The sequence below is a fragment of the Prunus persica genome, chromosome G8 (genome assembly GCF_000346465.2).
Source record: "Prunus persica cultivar Lovell chromosome G8, Prunus_persica_NCBIv2, whole genome shotgun sequence".
Lineage (NCBI taxonomy): Eukaryota > Viridiplantae > Streptophyta > Magnoliopsida > Rosales > Rosaceae > Prunus > Prunus persica.
The window spans coordinates 3,214,342-3,221,133 of record NC_034016.1 but is presented as its reverse complement, the minus strand read 5'-3'; positions in this window follow the sequence as shown (position 1 = coordinate 3,221,133).

The window sequence follows — 6,792 nt, the reverse complement described above, 5'->3', positions numbered from 1 at the left end:
CGCATTTAATTCAAAATTCCATTGTTGACCTTGTTAGTAGATAAACTTTGGTCTCTCAAATTTGGGTGGTATTGCTTCGTGTCATGCCGAAAATGGCGTGTTTACAGGACCCATGTAGCATGTCTATTAACATGTTTAATCTATTTAATCTATTTAACATATTTAAACTTATTTACTTTTTTAAATATTTATTTTATCAATAATATTACTCATATATACTATAAAAATTACATTCATCTTGAAAATGTTATTAAAAAATACAAATTAAATGTCTAAAATATGAACAAAATGAAACATTTTAAATGTGACGGGTCACAAACAGACACAACTCACTTATTTAACGAATTAAAAAGTTAATCCAAAATTCAACCCTAGTAGTGGATTGACATTGACCCAAATTATTTTATCGTGCAAGTTTACCTCCATAAATTTTATGCGGTTTTGAATCACTTATCGAGTTGTGTCACAAATTACTACCCCTAATCTTAAGCCTGTGGGTTTATGAACTTGCATTGCAACAGTGGAGAAGAAGAAAAAGTTAGCGGAATGGCATCGTTTGATGTCTGTCAAAAGGTCCTTGATGTCCAATTAATTAACTTTTGTATTTACGACAATCAACTTATGATATAAGTTTTAATTTTGTATCTCAACTACTAAATTTCCCATAAATTCTGATAAGTCCTAAACTGCCCATAAAATTAAATAAATAATAGAGTGATCAAGTTTAACCGACTGTTGTACATTTGATCTATGACTCACGTTTTATTCAGTAATAAATTAATTCTAACAAAGTTTTTTTTTTTAATTACATTCTATGAAATCTAAGAAACGGTACATAAACGGAAAATTCTAGTTCTCTCTTTCCCAAAAAATATTCTACAACCATTTTCACTTTGAGGGGAGAAGAACTTCCTCCCCTCTCTCCTCCTCTCCTCCACCCCTCTCTTCTCCTCTTTTTCTCCGTTTTCAGAGACAGAAGGTTTCACTTTCTTTTTTTTTTTTTGGTCAAGACCAAGGTTTCCCTTATTTGTTTTCGTTTTATAATGATTTTCCTCCACTCATCACAGGCGGATGCGTCTCGACATCGGATCTTCACCTGCTTTTCAGTATTGGATCTCTACCACCATCTTTTTTGCAGTTTTTTCATGTTTGGAATAAGTTGTAAAGACTATTTGTGTTTTCTGTGTAGATTTCAAATCTCATTTGTGCGAGTTTTATTTGTAGTATTATGACTCTTTTTTTTTCAAGCTTTATCTATTTTTGGTTCTTTTGAGTTTGCACTCTTAGTTTTGATGCATATGTTCTTCAATTATGCACGATCGTTCGTGGAGGAGCCCCATTTTGTCTTAATTTTTATATTAGATCACTTCGTTATTGTAATGACACTTTGAGGTTAGTGACTTTTTTGGCTGAATTATGAATGTAATCTCATAATTTCTATAATTAAAAAAAAGGATTAAACAAGGGGCTAAGTAAAATATAACTTAGCCCCTTGTTTATTGATCTATTTTTCATTTTGGTTCCCGTCATGTCAATTTTGACAATTTTAGACATGTTATTTTTGTTTAGGTAGCAATCGAGTCTTATGAGTGTAATATTATTAAGAAAATTAACCAAAATAATAAAATTTTGGATTGAATGCAACAATTTTGAAGAGATAAAAATGCTCTTACATGTGGTACTTGCATATTATCACATCGAATTTCATCTATTAATATGACAAACCTTGGGATCTGGACTTGGTTGCCATTCGATCAAATTATCCCCCCAAAAAAAAAAAAAGTAAAACGAAAATAAAAGCAAAAAGAGATATAAATAGGTTCATACAAATGCGAGCATATAAAATCCCAATTAAATTCCTCACCTAAGAAAACGAGTGAACAAGTAATGGCTGCGTATCAGCAGCATGTCAGCCTTTTATAACTCGCAGAACGGAAATTAATGTCAGACATCCCCAAAATAATAATAACAACAATAATAATAGTAATAGGGTTGGTGGAAGCTTAATTCCATTTTTCATTTCTGTAAATTATTTGAAGCCAGCTCCAGAGTCCATGCCATTTTCTTACCCCCCCCACATGATCATGATGGCTTTTCAATGATTTTTTTTAATTTTTTTTCTTTCTGTTTCTGTACTTTATGTAAAGTACCCATTGATTGTTACCACTACCACTAGATTAAGTAAAACTTTTAGGATGAATGAGTTAGTGCAGAAGCTTAATTGAGTTGTTACTTTTTATTATCTAATATGCTCTCCCTTTCTTTAAAGTGCTTTGTGGTATACAAATATAATATATTGTAACTACTATTTTGCTATGTTTTCCTCGTGTTATTTTAGATTAAACGAGGAGTCATGTAGCACGTTATGTTTTCATACTGTACATATAGTTTAGTTGACTATTTGTAACATGTTCGGTGCATAGTTTATATCGAGAAATGTTGTTATTAGGAACTTCATCTTTTATGTATTACTACATGAAAAAACAATCAAAGAATATCTCTTTATGTATCAGCTAAGTCGCTATCAAAAATTAAAAAAAAAAAGAAAATTTAGGTCTCTTGACTATACAAGTATATGTAAAGGTATTGTCAATTGATTAAAAAAAGTGTAGTAGTTAATTAGTTGACATCCATATATGCCAAGGGGCAAGAAGGATGTGTAAAGTTCAAATAGACATATTGACATTGTATTAAGCAAAATGTGAAGAGATATCTGTTGGTACTGAGTCATAGTCATATAGAAGATCCCAAATTATCAAGTCTCAGCTCTCTCATGTCACAACTTCCAAATAGGAAATAGTCACTTCCTTTGTCTCTTGCACTTCTTTTAGCATAATTAGTACTAAATACATTGGAATATGGTTTTAACCAACTAAAATTAAATCTAAATAAAGACTATCCTGATATTAGAAGAGGTATTATGAAGTTGAAATCCCGGCTCCTCCATTGACATTTTTTTAAAGGAAGGAAAAATGGTAACTTTGGTGGTAGGCAGAATTTGACCATAGATGAGTGAACTCCATAACTTGTGTTACATTTTGAAAATTATAAATAAAAACTTAAAACTCGTGTTATGTTTTAATTAGACAATACATGTAACTCGGGTTGGAAGTCTCCATCTTGTACTATTGGGGGCCTACACTAGTGACAAAAATATAGAAAATACAAGAGATATAAACCGATGTAGCAATATCTTATATTCTGTAAATGAATAAAGTCTAGAGGGCGAGCCTAAAAAGAAAACAAATTAAACGCTAATAACACATCAGTTGGTGTCCCAAAATTACTACGAAAATATAACCATCTGCATATTTTAAGGTATCAAAATCTCTAACAATTAATGATACACAGTCCCTGCAGTTTATATAATGTGAAAAGGACTGAGGAACTAATGCTTCCGAAAATTCATATTAACTAAGTTGACAAAATGGACCGATCGATCGCAAATGTGGTTGAAAACAACCCTACTACTAATAATTATTTGGTCCAAAAATGGTGGTTGTGGTATTTGCTGGTATAGAGTCACTCATCATAATATTACTTTAGACCAAGAATAATATTGCATCAGCAATGAGAGAGAGAGAGAGAGAGAGAGAGAGAGAGAGAGAGAGAGAGAGAGAGAGAGATTCCAGTGGGCTTACAGATATTTCCAAAGCATGTGTACGTGAAGATGTCACATGTGCATAGTTTTTTCTTCAAGAGAGGGCCAGAGGCTGTGACTCCATATGCATGCTTTGCTCCCAAAAAAATGAAGGAACAGGGCAAGTTGTCTCTGGATGCTTCCGCTACAGGTAGCCCCTCCCTCCATTTATTTGATTTTAATTGTCACCAAGCCAATCTGGGAAAAATAATACCAATTTGTTGCTCATTTGATTTGATATATCTTGCTCAACAGAAACAGATTACAGGTTATAAAATTCACAAACTTTTTAAAGATCCTGAAAGCGAAAGGCTGAGCCTCAATTATTTGAGCCAGCTGAGGCTACACAGAAACGTCCATATAAAAACTATATATTATAAATAAATAATAAAGAAATATGATGAAGATTAATGACTACTTATGCTATGATCATTAGGGGTTGCCGACACTGGGCAGTGTTGGTTGTTAATGAATAATTATATTTTGATTAATCTGTAATCACTGGACCAAATGCTTTGCATGTAGCTAAGGAGAGAGAGAAAGAGAGAGAGTACATGTTTTAATCACAATTTAGTATATAGTGTGTACTTGTCCTTTGCCTTACTTAAAGACTTTTTGAAAACGACAACTTTGGTTTTGTTAGCTTAATGTCGTTCATGAGCACAAGTACATGATGGTGATGATGATGATATCGTTGAGCTAGCATGGCTTGATGCCTTTTTTGGCTTTAAGCAGCACTACATGTGTTATCAAATGTCATCACTACCAACTAATATCATTGAGGCCATTGTTGACATTCCCAGATTTGTTAGGTCTATGTTCCCAACATTGCTTCTGAACAAGCCATGAGGTCGTTGATTCATTTGCCTAAATTGATAACTTGGTTTGTTGCAAGTAAATCGGAGTTTGATATGTGTGTATATATTTTCCTTTTTGTATTTTAATGAGTTATTTTTATCTATGTATAAGAATGTAATTTGTAAATTATGATAAGAATGACTCATTACTTGTGTGCGCGCATAAATTCTGAAGATATTTAAACCTCGTAATAGCTGAAAGTAGCATGGAAGAATCCTACTAAAGACTTATTACATTTTTTTGACCTAAATGAAATTACCCAATTTTTATAACCAATTCACTAACTAAATGATGCAACAATTGATATGTACCTGTAATTACAGGTGTTTAGCTGTTAATTTACCCATTTACTTGCTTCTTCAATGTACCTTGTGCAATAATTAAATTATTAATGGACGACCGTAAATGTAAGTTAGGTAAGTTGGCCGGGATAATGTGACGGTTTAAACTTATGCTAAAAAGATGTAATAGTGAATACTTAGTATAAAAGAAAAGGCTAAAGGAAAAAGGCCAAAAAGGCAAAAGGGCAAAAGGGATCAATAATTGTTGCCACGAAATTGTACTAGTTGATGGGACAGTGCTGCAATGGCCTTTAGGCTTTAGCTTTCTTTCGAGCAACTCAACCCAAAGCCTAATCTCGTCGTCCCATTTGTCCCACTCCTTTTCCAGAGGTTCATGAGCAAAAAAAAACAGAGGCTTGGATGGTTTCCACTTCAAGGGAACCAATCCCATTGGGTAGGAAGATACGAGCCAACAGCTATCTTTAAAGCAAAACGCAGCGTTCATTCTATTTTGGGTAGTCATCAATTGGCATTATACATGCTGCATTTCTAAGTCATTTCGTTTTAGATACGCTGCTTGATTATCTCACCACCATCACCATACATGTCAATAAGAGTTGGAATTCACCTAAGTCCAGCTAATGTTTTTTCTCAAAGTCAAACAAAAGATTTCTAACTTGAGGGTAGCCCAATTAAAAATGGTTACGTTTTAAATAATAATTTGACTTATGATTTGAAAGTAATTAATCCTACTAACCCTAGGTTAAGCTGGATTAATTAGCCTTGCAAATTGCACCCCCAATGTTGACTATTAAAATCTAGGGCAAACACACAACCTTGCAAATTGCAATATATTATGGGAGTTTGGAACATAAAATAATTAATTTACATATTTTTTTTTTTCTATTTTGCATTGGATTCTTAATTCTTTTCATCTTCTGTCGGTGGCCATCATTGGCTAATTAGTCGATCAAAACACGTGCCAAAGACCAACTGGTACTCTACTGTTTCATCATTCATCAACCAATTAACAACTATAAAGTAAGAAGCCACATTTCGACCCGCAAAAGAAGAAGAAGCGACATTCTATTTTCACCTCAACTTGCACTAATAACACAAAAATTTCCAGCCAAAAAGAAAACGCAAAATTTGAGGGGCCCACATATTACAGGGTGGGCTAAATGGGGATTTACATTAAAGAAATTATTATATGGAATTGAATTATAACTGTGGTATAATTCCTCGAAATTGAAGTAACAAGGTTAAAAATTGGTATATTTATATCTCAAATGAAATATGTGATAGATTTACTCGCTAAAACAGGAATATTTGGATGTAAGTATGCTGACACACTTATTAAGATGAATTATAAGTTGTGTGAAGACATAAACCAATTGCAAACTAATAAGAAACAATATTAACAGTTTGTTGGAATGTTGATATACTTGGCACACACAAGACCGGATATTGCATATACTGTGAGTGTGATTAGTCAGTTTATACATTCACCCAATATTTCTCATAGAAATACAATTTATCGAATCTTAAGATAATTAAAATCAACCCCTAAAAAAGAATTAATGTTCTCAAGGGAGTTATACCAACCAACCAAACTCCTCCGTCCCGTACTACATTTTAATTACTTGTGTACGATTATTATCTGGCACCTCCTGGCTGCAGTGAAAATTTCCGAGAGAGGTAGGTTCATTCAACTAATTCATCATTGATTACTACAATCGATAAACAAGGTTTGGTTAAATCCATTCGCATTGCATTGATGACACTTAGAAGAAGAAGAGCGCCACGTCAAAATGGGGCCCACAGAGCCACACGTATGCGATAGACCCCACATGTTACAATCATAGTGGTTGGGGCCCGCGGCCACAGCAGAAACTTTCCGACTGGGCGATTGATACAGCTGGCTGGGTTCCTGCCTGTTCTTAGTTTTGTCTGGTGGAGATTGGAAAGCAAAAGATATTAAACCCAAAAATTGAAAAATAAATAAATAATAAA